The sequence below is a fragment of the Ambystoma mexicanum genome, chromosome 4q (genome assembly GCF_040938575.1).
Source record: "Ambystoma mexicanum isolate Mex_15411 chromosome 4q, UKY_AmexF1_1, whole genome shotgun sequence".
Classification (NCBI taxonomy): Eukaryota; Metazoa; Chordata; class Amphibia; order Caudata; family Ambystomatidae; genus Ambystoma; species Ambystoma mexicanum.
This window is the reverse complement of record NC_090928.1, coordinates 235141255-235157230: the sequence shown is the minus strand read 5'-3', so window position 1 is coordinate 235157230 and position 15976 is coordinate 235141255.

The window sequence follows — 15976 nt, the reverse complement described above, 5'->3', positions numbered from 1 at the left end:
CTTTTGGGTTTTCCATGTGCTTCCATACAAAACCAATTGCAAACTGTATGGAATTCTACACAATATTGCAAAGAAAGTGCTGTAAGATGCATACTTTTAACCCAATGTTTCAAACATTTTCTGGGGAGTGAGAACCCCCCATCAAGCAACCCTTGTTTGGTTTGGGCTACCTCACTGTGCTCTGTTGATCCTGCCTAATTGGCACACACTTTTAAGCCTCTTAAGTTCAGAAATGTACCAGCCTCCACTGTACATCATTTGTCACTGTGCATGATGTGTGTTTTAATGTGCACGCAGGGGCAGTGTGCTCCTTAATGATATGATATGGCATTTATAACGTGCCTGTACACAAGTGTTTCTATGCGCGACAAGGCAAGGAGGGGGAGACAAAAGAGTCGGACAAAACACAAATCTTACTAGGCCTTGTGTCATTTAGATCGCACAAGAGCAGGGAAGGGGGAGGGGAGAAGTGCTGAGGGTGGGGTAGGATGCAGAAGTGCAGGAACAAAGGAGAAACAAGAGTGCAGCCAACGGGTGGCAAGTGTAGGCACTCATACGTGCAGCCAACGGGAGGAGAATAAGTGCAAGAGAGGGACTGTAGGGTTACAGATACAGACCACAAGTGCAGGGGAGCCAAGAGGCAGTGCAGGATTGCAACAGGACACTCGGATGTGTTTTCGGTCTTGAACAATGATTTTTAGAATGTAGGGCAAGTGGCACTGTTGAATTGAGGATGTCTGTGATTTATTAGACAGATAGGGCCAGTAAGATAGTCCTTGTCTGTGCTTCCTCAAACTGAATTACCATACTGTGCCACGTAGGTTTGCATTGATTAATTTGATACCCTTACGTATCTATTACATCGAGGATTTGTTCCCCTTTCTTTCCCCATTTGATCTAACATTATTCATTCACAAATCTAGAAGGGATGACATTATTGTGAATGGGTTATGGTTTATATGCGTTGCATACAGGGTGGGGCATGGGTATCAATAGTGCATGTATGAATTGTTCATATTGTTTTATGTATTAACTTATGTGTTGGCTTTGTATAGTTATAAACAGACTTAATTAGCATTTTTAAGGTTGAATTTGTAGGACCTATGGCCTAAGTAATAAATTATTAATTTTCTAATGTAACAAAAACACTACTCTTTGTGTGTGCTGTTCTTTGAGGTAAATTAGAAACCCATTAAATAGGGCCAAGTTGATGCAAGAACTTGCCTTCTGAACCAGTTGGTTAATGGTTCATTTGGGGGACTCCCCTTTGTGTGTTAGGTTTGCAACAGGACAGGCAGGGACCTGGGCCCGAATTCAGAGCTTGACCAGGTGACCAGTGCATGGATCAGGCAGGTGATCAGCAAGGGAGAGGAATAGAGAAGGCAGAAGCAAGGAGACAGGTCTTGAGTTGCTTCCGGAACAGAGATTGTTCTACTCAAGTTTAAGAGAGGCAGGGAGGCTGTTTTCAGAGGGAGGCCCCAGCCAAAGAAAGAGATCTGCCCTCAACCCTTTGCTTGGAGTAGTGACTGACCCTCAGAGAGTTGGAGGTGGCGGAGTGGTGAGCTCATGCCATCCTATATATATTTATGCATATGATACAAAAGTTAGTCTGGCATAAACCTTTCTTCAGTAGAGAAATCTAACTTTGCTGTAGTTGATTTGGAGTTGTATTAATAAACCATATTTGGGATCCTTCACACAAACTCAAAGGGAAATTTCTCGGGTCTCCTGTTTGCGGAGGTGCCGCCGCTGGCTGAGTGCAAAAAATTGTAAGGGGGCCTCACCAAATGTTTTGCCCTGGGCCTCTCCACATCTTCTGACAGCCCTGTCCACACGCAGACAGAAACGGGCCATGAAAAATAATAGAGGGGACTGAAATATAAGGGGTGATAGCGGGGCGAAAAACCCTGGGGCGCTCGGTGGAAGAGCGCCCCACGAACACCTGGGTGAGGCAGACTGGGCAGGGGCCCAGCCTGGAACCAGCGTACACCATCCTGCTCCACCAGTAATAACACAGTTATAGTCAACCACAAATTAATCTACAACACGGTGCTGGCAGACGCTGGTTCCCCGGTACTCCCCCACAGATCCGGGGAAGGGCACAGACCGTACCGGGTACGACCTGCCAACACACTCCCCACACACCAGGGGTCACTGAGCATCGCAGAGGCCCGAATCTTTATCAAACAGAATCTCACCCGAACACCCACAGAACTTCATCACAGCTAACCGGTGCATCTTCATTGCCGATCCCTCAATCGACATCTGAGTCTGCTCTGGTCAACCCTCGTACTTCCCTCACCTCAGACAACCTCAGACAAGGAGCTCAGCCGGATGCCACCCTGCCACTTTTGCAACGTAATCTGTTGCAACCACAGAACTGTCCACAGCCTGGTTCCTAGTCCCTCAAGCCTCACCATGGGAAAACCCGACAAATCCCAACGCAAGCTCAACTTTGAACCTGGAACATCTTGGCTGGGCTCTCTAGCACCCCCCCCCCCTCCTGTACCCCCCATTGCCTCTATCTTATTCTCGTGCTTCTCCTGCACTTCCTCAATGCATCACATAGGGCTCATTTGTCCACCTATCCCAGGCTTCACCTTGGGTCTCTTATCAGTTTATCAGTCTCGTTCTCCTGCTATCTTATTCCCTCACCAACCTCGCTTTCCTCCTCTCCCCTACTCCTGGCAGTTCCCTGCTTCACTGATCTACTCTGGTCAAACTTCTCTTTAATCATCTCCTCCATATTCGGCACATTTTGGGGCACTTTCACTATAGACAACTCTGTATTAAGTTTGATCTTTTTCAACCTCTCTTTCGTGATTCCTCTTACGCCACCTCCTTGACATTAAACACCTCCATAATCAGAGAGAATTTTGCAATTTCTTTCTTCTAACTTCCTGTACCCTGATTTCTCAGTCTTCTGCTTCACTTTTTCACAGTCTCCTGGTTCTCTCTCGTCTCAACCTCTTTGATTTCTCTCTCTCTCTCTCTCTCTCTCTCTCTCTCTCTCACACTCTCTCTCTCTCTCTTTCTCTCTCTCTCTCCCACCTCTTGGATCTCTCCAACCTCTTGGGTATTTCTCTCCCCATTCTCCTGGGGCATCCTCTCCAGTGCATCCAGGATCTTCAACTCCCTGTCCTCTTGGGTTTTCCTCTCCCTCGTCTCTTGTCCCCCACGCGCTGGATCTATCTTCCCCCAGCCCCTCAGTCTTTCTCCCCCGAGTCCACTGGCTCGCTCATCTGCTATTATAATGTCTCTTTAGTCCTCCTTTGCACAACCCTGTGGACATGCTTCCTGCACTGAGGAACCCAGCATCATCCAGCTTGTGGCGGAACTTGGCCCCATGGCGATCCCACTATCCACCAGCATGGTCAGGATGGGGACGCTGCCACACTGGAGCTGCCACGCTGGATGACCTGATGAAGGATTGTAACCAGTAAGGCTTTCCATAGGCACAGGCCTTGTACTTAAAAGCATTGGCCTCCTTCTGGGACTCAGTGTGACTGCGGAATCTGGAGAAGTTCTTTGTCAGAGGAAATTCCAGGCATGTGCTCTTGCAGTTTGTGGTAGTTTGTTTTTTGTGGGGGTGTGTCGGGCCATTTGCAGCTGCACACATTTGCAGGAGGTCTTTCCAGTCTTGAAAGTGACGGAAGGCATGTGTAGAGATTATAGATGTGGCGTGATTGGGGTCTCTTGCTTTTTACTGTCGCCTAGATTTGAAAATGAGTTGGATACACAGTGTGCAGTTGGAGATGGGAAGTACCATACATTGACAGGATTGATTAATAGCCTCTTTTGCTGCACTGCCATATTCCCAATTTGAAAAAAAGTCGTTGGCTCGAGGTATTGTCTCCACAAAATGGAGGAATTACCACCGCCAGATTTACCACTGCCAGTGATTCCTCCAATGGGTCCCCATGCTGGCGAATGACTGCTCCCCGGGAATCCAAGTGATTTATTTCCAGGTTCCCTGTGGTAAAATGGCAGCAAAGGTATTTGAATTGGGTAAAACTGCCAAACTCCCAATGTGGCCCCAATACGGTCCCATTAAATCCAGTGCCCCCCTACTACTTGAAGTGACTGTGCTGTTCCAATGAAGAATGACATGACCACTAAGAAGTGTGCGCGCAGTCCTATCATAAGTATGGAAGCTGTGTTGAAAAGCGCCTATACTATCCTAGCATGACCATCCCATCCTGTTTAGAAGGGCTCTTATTTGATGGGTTTCTTCCTGCTTGTTTAGCTCAACAAAGGAATGGCAGCCCAACTATGTAGTGCTGGCACTAGCCGGCTACAACCATTGCATCCACACCGAGAACTTGTACTACCACTTCAAAGGTATAGCAGTACTGATGCAAAGTGTTGTTGTTTCTATGCCAGTAAACGTATACTTACTATGCTATGAAGATCTGGTACTGGCTGTATGGAGGTACAGCGTTCCCGCTGAGGGGTACTTTATGAAAGCCTTACTGGGATGTTGCAGTACTCTATCAAAAGTATTGCCATCCTGTTGGGAAATCTGGGTACGCTGTCTTTAAGCAGTAGGCTGCTGTGACGGTCTGTACTACCCCATTCATTTTATATATTTATTTATTTGTTTACATTTGTGAAGCGCCTAAACCCAGGAGCATTAAGGCTCTGTTGCAACCAGTTACGTGTAGCGTATAGGAAAGGAGCATAGTGTCGGAGTGGGGCCCAAGCCTCAAATGAGTGACAAAGCAGCTGAATAACGTTGTTATAGACTAAACAAAAGAAATAAATAAAATGAATAGACAAAGTTAGGCAAAGAGCCTAACATGTTTACAACCCAGCTGAACAGTGCAGGTACTGGCCCATATTCAAAGTGCAAATCTTGCTCTATTCAAACAATAGCAGACCTGTTTTAAAATGCAAAGGCGTTTGCATTGAAAATGTAACAGGGGACTCAGAAAAAGAACAGCAGCCACATGGAGAAGTGCAGGCACGGGCATGTTGAATGCACAGCATCGCTAATAAGCACTGTTATAACACACGCTCCCCATCCCCCATGAAAGAAGTCTGGCTTAAAAGTGTTGGTACACTTTCATCAAAAGTACGAAGTACATGTTCACAGGCTAACCACTTAACATTATGAATGGTTATTCGATTAAAACTATAGCAACTCTGCTTACAAATAGTAGAATTGCCCCATAAAATCAGGAGTCTACACCCTTTGACTCTCCAGATGGTTTGGACTACAACCCCCATCAGCCCTAAGCAACATAGAAAATGGCGAGGGATCTTGGAGTCGTTCTCCAAAGCATCTGCAGAGCAGAAGGTTGCAGATCCCTGCATTAAGCCATAGCAGTGTTTTTGAGACGTGTTAGTAATACCTCCTTAAACGTATTGCAGCACTGATGCGATGTGCATGGCGGTTCTGTTTTATTAAAGGCACTGCGCCTTTACTGAAAAGCGCCAGTACAGCCCCGTTGAAAGTATAGGATCTCTTCTGGGAAGTGATGGCATTGCCCTTTAAAAGTACAGCAGCTTTTCTGATACCTGTTAGTCATGTCCCCTTTAAGTATATTGGGTGCACTAAGACGTCCTTAAACGGTCTAATTAAAAGTACAGCAATCCTTTAGAGAGTTGCAGTACTTGTCCTGGTCTCGGGAGGATAGCTCATGGGCAACCTGCTCGCCTTGGAAACGAGAAACACGGAGCACCACAGATTCGATCCCCGGGACGGCTCTTAGAAACCTCTGGATATTAAGCGCCTTATAAATAACCCATCCTATCATATCGATTGATAGGAGAGCAGCTGTGCTGAAAAGTGCCAGTACGCTGCCAGAAAAAGCACTGTCCCAGTACCGCTACAGCAATACTGCTGGGAAGAGCTTTTCTATTTATAGTGTAGAAGCCGTGCTGAGTATGGTTCCATTAAAGGATGTGCCGTCTAGCTGAGAATTACTGCCCCTGAAATTAAATATTTACAAGATCTATACTGTCCCAAAACACAGCAGTCTTGCCGAGAAGAGTTGGGTCCTCTGCGCCTTACAGCTCCTGTCTTTACATCACCGCCTCTAGGTCCCACTGCTTGCCTCTTATTCTCACCCCCTCAAGGCCCCCCACCCCCACTTGCTCTTTCCTGTACCTCTTACCTCGTCGGAGAATACCTTTTTCCCCCCTTCCCCTTTCTCAGTTTAGGTGCGTCACTCCCTACGTACGGTCACTCATCCCATGACTCTTTCACCTGGCACCACGGCCGGCCTTAGGGCAGGGCGGGCCGGGTGACCGCCCGGGGTGCCATGCTCCCCAGAGCGCCATTAGCCCCCTGCCACGTCAGCTCGGGGGAGTCTTTCACACTCACCCTTTGCCACTTTCACCCAAAGCCACGGTCGTCACCTCAAGTCTACATCGATCCGGGTCGAACTGGGACAAACAAAGAAGTCCAGGCAGCAATAGAACAGGTGGCCTACAAGTCTGTGCCTTTTTTTTTTTTTACCACAAACTGAGTTGTAACTGGGCAGCATGTATTTGGTCAAATGTATGGCAAATATTGTCTTTTAATGACCAAGGGGCTAATGTCATTGGCACGGGTCAAGTCCTAAAAATTAAAGTGGGGGGACTCATCAACAAACGCAATGGGATGTGACGTTGCCAGAAATTAGTACAGGGTGTCAGTAACCACCGTTTGGGCTGGCATCTTTTAACAGGAATCTTACTCACTGACCTGCCCATGAGGGGTCTCTCTATATTATCCTCTGTCCACTCTTTCATGATCCTTGTCACCTTCATCTCTCTCACTCTTTCAACTTACGCTTTCCCCACTGCTTCTCTTTACGACCCTGTTCCTTTGCTCTGCAGATTTGCCCGTTCACTCCCACCACACTTTCCCCTCGGCTTCTACTCTGCCCTGGTTGTCTCTTCTCAGTACTGACTGCACGGGTCCCAGTAAACTAAGGAGAACATATTTATGTTTTTAAAGTCTCCTCGTTCTCACACCCTTACAGACCAGCGCAAAGGTTGAGCTTTTATTGAATATTGTTATAAGACACAATGTAATCAAATGCCCCCTCAAACAGTCACACTTATTAGAGGGCTTGCCACCGGCAAGGGTCATTCCAATGTTCGAATACCCGATTTATATTGTGTCTCTTCAGGAGGCGGAGGCCCCATTTAGTGTGCCCAAGAGAGTGTTAAGCATAGAGGGAGCTGGGAGTTATTGGAGACTGGGTCTCCCACTGTGTGGTCAAGGAGACAGGCCAAACCAGCTATCTCCTTTGCTCTCAGGCCCTACTCCAACAAGACAAGCACAGTGTAGGAAACACCGTCCACAGCATCGCAGTGAGTGCCAGTAGCTTCGCGGCATCGTAAATAACATGAGTTAATGTTCCCCAAGTAAATGGTACTCATTGTATCCATTGCAGAACAATGAGCGATAGAGGCTGCCATGTCAGAATTCCCAAATACATCCATATATATGTACTTGGCTCCATAGTACGAACCCATATCTTCATATTTCTTGGGAGGATAGCTCAGCGGCAACATGCTCACCTTGGAAGCAAGACGACACGGAGCAACACCGTTTCAATCCCCGCGTCTGAACTTAGAAACCTCTGGGTATTAAGCGTGTTATAAATAACCTATCATATCTCTACTACTGCACAAGATTAATCTGCGTGCAGAGTATCATGCCAAAACACAGCTCTTAAATCAAGTTCTGTAACCCCTTACATGTTTAGTTCATCCCATTTTGCATTCCTGTACACATAAGACCCAGAATGCACTATGATGTGAGCCTAAAAGCCAGGGATGATTATTTCTCATGAGACATGGGCTATCATAAGATTATTTGTCTTTTGAGTTGTACTACTTGAAATACATAGTCACAGAGACCAGAAAGGCCTATATGATCAAGTCACCGGCTTGTAGTCATGTTGGGACAGCTATCACTCCATTTCTACGCAGACCATCACTGCGAAGCCCAAAATATCGATTTCTGTAAGCCGCATTTCACTGTATGTATTTATGTGGGGGGGATGGGTTAAGGTGATAATACATGTGGGGGGGGGCTGTGGGGAGTCTCTCCCCATATATATATATATCTGCAGTGAAATGGGTAAAGAATAATTTTTGTCTTCGCAGTAACAAAATGTTTTTTTTCACCTAGATCCGTTGGGACACAGCCATGCATCTTACGTTTCATTCATAACATTAGCAATTCCAAAAAATGTGAACATTATTTTTGTGCTTAAAACAAGTCCGCATGGATCAGTCAGTTTGGTAGCATTTCAAAAAGAAATGTATTTTGTGATTCAGTTTACTTTGGAGTAGGCGCCCATTAACACGCCAACGGGGAGCTTTGAAAAAACAGACGACTTATCCCAGCATTTCACAGTAGGTGAGATCTTACAGAGAATACTCCTAGACATCTTGCTTCTCCTGCTACATCCACTATCAGAAATGTGTAAAACAAAAGAGGTGACGGCTGAAAGGTTAGGAATTAATCATAACCACGGCATTACTCTGGGCAACCCTCCAGACCATCTTCTTCACCCTGCCAAGCCATTAGAGAAGGGGAAATACCATATGCAAACCAGGCTTGGTTCCACCCCAAAAGAGGCAGCCCAGCCCGAACAGTTAGATCCCATCCCTTCTGCAGGAGACCACAAGCATTCAGTCTGCCAAGCCATTACAGAAGGGGAAAGACCATATGCAAACCAGGCTTGGTTCCACCCCAAAAGAGGCAGCCCAGCCCGAACAGTTAGATCCCATCCCTTCTGCAGGAGACCACAAGCATTCAGTCTGCCAAGCCATTACAGAAGGGGAAAGACCATATGCAAACCAGGCTTGGTTCCACCCCAAAAGAGGCAGCCCAGCCCGAACAGTTAGATCCCATCCCTTCTGCAGGAGACCACAAGCATTCAGTCTGCCAAGCCATTACAGAAGGGGAAAGACCATATGCAAACCAGGCTTGGTTCCACCCCAAAAGAGGCAGCCCAGCCCGAACAGTTAGATCCCATCCCTTCTGCAGGAGACCACAAGCATTCAGTCTGCCAAGCCATTACAGAAGGGGAAAGACCATATGCAAACCAGGCTTGGTTCCACCCCAAAAGAGGCAGCCCAGCCCGAACAGTTAGATCCCATCCCTTCTGCAGGAGACCACAAGCATTCAGTCTGCCAAGCCATTACAGAAGGGGAAAGACCATATGCAAACCAGGCTTGGTTCCACCCCAAAAGAGGCAGCCCAGCCCGAACAGTTAGATCCCATCCCTTCTGCAGGAGACCACAAGCATTCAGTCTGCCAAGCCATTACAGAAGGGGAAAGACCATATGCAAACCAGGCTTGGTTCCACCCCAAAAGAGGCAGCCCAGCCCGAACAGTTAGATCCCATCCCTTCTGCAGGAGACCACAAGCATTCAGTCTGCCAAGCCATTACAGAAGGGGAAAGACCATATGCAAACCAGGCTTGGTTCCACCCCAAAAGAGGCAGCCCAGCCCGAACAGTTAGATCCCATCCCTTCTGCAGGAGACCACAAGCATTCAGTCTGCCAAGCCATTACAGAAGGGGAAAGACCATATGCAAACCAGGCTTGGTTCCACCCCAAAAGAGGCAGCCCAGCCCGAACAGTTAGATCCCATCCCTTCTGCAGGAGACCACAAGCATTCAGTCTGCCAAGCCATTACAGAAGGGGAAAGACCATATGCAAACCAGGCTTTGTCCCACCCCAGAAGGGGCAGTGCAGCCCGAACTGCTAGGTCACATCCCTTCTGCACGTGACTACAAGCATCCCCAGGCATGTTTCGGTGTCATTAGTGAGGGGTAGCTTGGATGTCTGGGCCCAGCAGGCTAGGGACCCACGTCTGGGCATATGCAAAACAAAAGAGGTGATGGCTGGAAGGCTTGGAATTACTCCTAACCTCTGGCATTGCTCTGAGCAACCCTCCAGACCATCCTGATTCAGCCTGCCAAGTCATTACAGAAGGTGAAAGACAATATGCAAATCAGGCTTGGTGCCACCCCAACAGCTTAAAACAGGGACAGCGCCGAAAACAGACTTCGCAGCCCAGTGTGGGGGCTATGTGGGAGGTGCACGGCCATCAGGATGGCTCTTGGGGCACCAACTGCCCAGAGTCCCCAACTTCCCGAACATGTCGTAGTTCCCTTCATCGTGGAGCCAGAGGGTGCTGGGGACAAGCCGCCCCAAGTGGTCAGAGCTGACCATGCATAGTGACAACTCTGAACACTCATATCAGATGAGTGTGAGGGTTGCCTGGAAGACTCCAGTCTAGGCATTTAAATAACGCCTTGTGCTGTAAAAGTGGGGATGATGGTGGTTCATGATCTTATAGCTCCCAGGAACACTGGGGGGGGGGGATATTAGGGCACGAATACATGGAAATAATAGCCCAGAGTTTGAATTGCATTGATGCTCTGTGTGACTTTACCTGTCTTTATGTTTGAGGTGTTCACCTCCTACCATTATACGACAAGTCTTTCAGCAATAAGGCAGTGGGGGGGGGGGTTATCCCACTTTAGTAACCTATGGAGGAGGGGGGAGGAGGTGATGCTGAATCGGTTGAGGATAGGTCATGTGGGGCTGAATGACTGTCTATTTCGAATAGGGAAGTGTGAATCAAGGGACTGTGCGGTGTCTGGGGTGCCTGAAACGGTGGGACATTTTTTGATTAGGTGTGAAAGACATGTTGCAGAGAGAGAATTGATGAGGGTTCGGTTGACTGCGTTGGGTGTGGCTGAGCTGAGTGGGAGGACTATACTGGGAGGTGATGGGGAGAGAGGCAGGAGGAGGAGTAGTGTGATGTTGGATTTTGTGAGGCAGACGGGGAGGTGGGAGGAGTTGTGAGCTTAAATGGAGCCAAATAATAATTAGTGGGTACGGTGCACATCATCCTATAGGATGGGGAAGCGCCTGCGTGGGTCCGCCCACACCTCCGATAATTAAGAAGAAGAAGAAGAAGGCTTCATGGCATCCTGCACAGCAGACTTTCAACCAAGATCGAACCCAAACCCCAACAGCCAGCACACCACTCATTGCAAACGGGGGGCTGGTGTTGCTTTCAGTCCCTACCAAGGCTGCACACAGCACACCGTGTGTCAGTGTACACGACGATAACATGCACGCCGTAGTCAGCAGTTCAAACGCTCGCTCGCTCGCAGGTTGGACGGGCAGAGCCACTCAGACTACTGTAGCGGATTTAATGAAAATGGCGGACTGGCACCATGTGTACTGTAGTGAACGCTGCCACTTCTCTTAAAATATTATCATGAACATGAATGCGCCGAGACATCTTTGATCTCCAATGCTATGGTGCTGCTACAATGAAAAAAGGTGCTGCTTAAAGAAGAGCAAAGCTGAGACAGACAATGGTGATGTGCCGGGAGGATAGCTCAGTGGCAACGTGCTCGCCTTGGAAGCAGAACGACACAAAACAACAGAGGTTCGAACCCCCAGGTCCGCGCATAGAGCGTTATAGCAACAAAAAAATTCTATAACAACCCCTCGGTGCCCCCAGGCTGTGTGAGCCCTTTAAAAATGCAGATAAATAAATAACAAGGTTCTTTGCATGTTAAATTATACATAAGCATGCATCGATGACCACAAATACAATTACTCTGGTTAGCACATGTACTCTTTGTCAAATAGTGTGACTTGAGTCACAATTAGAATGCGATCTCTGTATCTTCTGAAAACCATAGTTATATGCATCGAAAAAGTAAGAAACGAAGACACATTTTAATCCTCCACTTAATGGCTTTAAACAGGAACAGTTCAACGGATGATGTCGGGAAGCCTAGTCCATAAATTGTAACAAAGATGTTTGTTAAAGAGTTTCTCAAACAATCGACGCAAGTAAAACTCGAACATGGCAATTCATAAAGCCAGCTTTTACCTTCTACTTCGCCCATGTCCTCTTAGGTAGACGCCGAAGGATGAGCGCTTACCGCTTTAAAGGAAAATGCAGAACAAGACTCCCAGGGGGCTGGCAGCCTCCTCTGCAGCCCTGTGGGTGTGACTTTCTTTTCTGGTACTTTTTCAGATGTTATGAAATGCAACCAAAAAAAGTAACATGAACAGACAAGTTAACCAAAGAGGGGGAGCGTCAGAAAAGGCTACATTCTCATGGGAGTGTGGTCTGCCCATGAAGAAATAACTTTTGAGTCGAGTAGACACAGCTTCAGCTCTCCACCAGAGCGCTTGTAAATGCATATTAGAAGGCTGCAGTGCGAGTGAGCTGCTTCGTCACGCAGAACTAATGCAGGATGATGCAAGTTAAAGTTATAGTAGCAGCCATTTCTCATTTTCCGATCTCTTCTTCTTCTTCTTCTTAATTAACGGACGCGTGGGCGGACCCACGCAGGCGCTTCCCCATCCTAAAGGATGATGTGCACCACCAACACCAATCAACACACAGGCCACACTTCCACACAAACCACCCGCAACCCCACCGCAAACAACCACACCCCACCAATCCAACACCAGCCACTCGCAATCCCACCGCAAACAACCACACCCCACCAATCCACACCAACAGACACTACACCCCAAACCACACCACCCAGGGAGCCCGGAGACCGGCGCGCAGACCCGCGAGACCCCAGCCCGTACGCCTACACATGCGCTTCAGGCGAGGCACCGCGCGCTGCCGCCAACCCACCGCGACTAACCCAAGCGACACCCACACACGAACCTCCAGCCACAAACAACTACTACCCCAAAACAACACCTGCCACCTGCAACCCCACCGCAAACTACCACACCCCACCAATCCAACACCAGCCACCCGCAATCCCACCGCAAACAACCACACCCCTCCAATTCACACCAACAGACACTACACCCCAAACCACACCACCCAGGGAGCCCGGAGACCGGCGCGCAGACCCGCGAGACCCCAGCCCGTACGCCTACACATGCGCTTCAGGCGAGGCACCGCGCGCTGCCGCCAACCCACCGCGACTAACCCAAGCGACACCCACACACGAACCTCCAGCCGCAAACAACCACTACCCCAAAACAACACCTGCCACCTGCAACCCTCCGCAAACTACCACACCCCACCAATCCAACACCAGCCACCCGCAATCCCACCGCAAACAACCACACCCCACCAATCCACACCAACAGACACTACACCCCAAACTCACACCACCCAGGGAGCCCGGAGACCGGCGCGCAGACCCGCGAGACCCCAGCCCGTACGCCTACACATGCGCTGCAGGCGAGGCACCGCGCGCTGCCGCCAACCCACCGCGACTAACCCAAGCGACACCCACACACGAACCTCCAGCCACAAACAACTACTACCCCAAAACAACACCTGCCACCTGCAACCCCACCGCAAACTACCACACCCCACCAATCCAACACCAGCCACCCGCAATCCCACCGCAAACAACCACACCCCACCAATCCACACCAACAGACACTACACCCCAAACTCACACCACCCAGGGAGCCCGGAGACCGGCGCGCAGACCCGCGAGACCCCAGCCCGTACGCATACACATGAGCTTCAGGTTAGGCACCGCGCGCTGCCGCCAACCCACCGCGACTAACCCAAGCGACACCCACACTACCACACGCACCACTAGCCACCCTACCACAAACCACACCCAGCCAATCCACACCAACAGCCACCCCACCACAAACAAACGCCCCCCACCAACTCACTCCCCGACCCCAGCTCCGCTTCTCCCGCCACTACTAATCGCATCCGCCACCCGCGCAACACCCCTCAACAGCCCGACCACCGACCCGAAACACGCCGACCGCACTCCAACGTTCAAACCCCAAACCCCCGGGGGCCCGCACTCCGTCTGCCGCCTCCGAAACTCAAGGCCTCGAAGCGCCACGAACTGCGTGCGCCCCGCCCTCCACCATTTTCCGATCTCAACTGTTGCTTTGCTACGCATTACCTCCACGTCCACTCTTCCTCGTCCCAGTACTTACTTCATGAGGCACCCGCCTCCGACACAGGACCTTCTTCTATTTCTTTAAATCCCTATAACTCCTCCCCCACATCCATGTCACTCAGTTTAAATTTTTCCTGCCTCCGGCAGGTTGGACTTTTTCTTCCCAGTGCGGGGCACCAGGGAGCACCGATTGCTGGCCCTCTGGGGGGGGCTGTGTGGCGGGGCCCTCGGCTCCCTCAGGTGCGGCACTGCTCCTGGGCCCCCTGCGGGGCTTGGGGTCACAGTTGAGCTGGATTGCCTCGCTCGGTTCTTTGCTGGGCTCCAGGCCGCAGCGTGAGCATTGTGTCCCGGGTCCTGCACGGCCCGGGGGAAGGTAAGGAGAGGGGAGGACTGGGCTTGGTGTTTTTCCCCTCTCCTCCTGTTTTGGCCATCTTGATTCGACTTGGCAGTGTGGGCTAGCCTTCCCTTTTGTTGTGAGGCCTCTCTGCTTCTTGTCGTGGGGTGACAGTGGCAGAGAGTCTTTGGGAGTGCGGGGGCTCTGTTCTGTCGCGGGCATGTCACATACCACCCGCTCCTCAGACACACACAGCACAGGATGCACCGGATGTTGGCTGCATTATCTGGGGGAAGGTAAGGAGAGGGGAGGACTGTGCTTGATGTTTTCCCCTCTCTTGCTGGTATGGCCATTTTGACTCCTTCAACATGTCGTTTTCCTCGTGCTTTGTGTGCACATCTTTTTTGGAAATTATGGCAAGCACTTGGCAGTATGGGCTAAGCCTTCCCTTTTGTTGTGAGGCCTCTCTGCTTCTTGTCGTGGGGTGACTGTGACAGAGTATTTGAAAGTGCGGGGGCTCTGTTCTGTCGCAGGCATGCCACATACCACCCGCTCCTCAGAGACACACGGCCCAGGATGCACCGGATGTCAGCTGCATTCTCTGGGGGAAGGTAAGGAGAGGGGAGGACTGTGCTTGATGTTTTCCCCTCTCTTGCTGGTATGGCCATCTTGACTCCTTTGAAAGGCCGTTATCTCGTGCTCTGTGTACACATCTTTATTGGAAATGATGGCAAGCACTTGGCAGTATGGGCTAGCCTTCCTTTTTTGTTGTGAGGACTCTCTGCTTCTTGTCGTGGGGTGACTGTGACAGAGTATTTGAAAGTGCGGGGCTCTGTTCTGTCACAGACATGTCACATACCACCAGCTCCTCAGACACACACAGCCCAGTATGCACCGGATGTTGGCTGCATTCCTTGCGTGCTGCCTGTGAATACGGCGCAGATTTTGGACACATATGCAAGCGGCCGGAAGGGTACCGGCCTGGCATAGTCTACACTTCGGGTTCGAGTCTCAGCGGTGCTGACTCGGTCCTTCATCCTTCCTAGACCGATGCATTGGAACGATTTAGAGCATGGGGCTACCAGCTACTGGATACAGGGCTCAAGCCACCTCTCAGTCATGTGGTGTGTTAGTGGTGTGTTTGGGTCTGTGCTAGCTATGGACGCAGACTCCTTGTCCTGTCCTCTTCCTCTAAACTGCGCAAGGGAAAGTGAAAGAAGTTGATTTGCTTTTCCCTTGTCCGGCATGGGATTATGGAAAATGATCATGGAAGTAACGGCCATGCAGGGGGTTCCCAGTGTCTCTTCTTTTAGGCCCTAGGTCCTCCGGTGCTGACGTGTTGCTTTCACGCCTCCTCTCAGACTTGTGGGAAGTGATAGGGCACATGGTGGCACATGTCTGTGCTTAGAGGGGTTCTCAGAGCCCCTGGTGCCGGAGGGGGATGTCACTTCAGTGGGTTTTCCAGTATAGGCATACCTCAGGTAGGGGGTTGCCTTTGATGTCGGCTATCCGGGATGGATTGCTTTGCCCCGCTTTGTGACAGTACTCTGCCCTTTTGACGCCAGCCTGGTGGCTCCTCTGTCGGCTGAGGGGGCCATAGTCTGCTGGACTTCTGGCCTGTCCAGTATCTTCCTTTTGATAGGTCAAATCTTTTTGTGGGCTGACAAGCATGCTGTTATATTGTGGCGCAGGCCTGTTTCAACGTCCTGTGATTTCCCTCTGGTGCAAGTGCAGTGACTGGCGG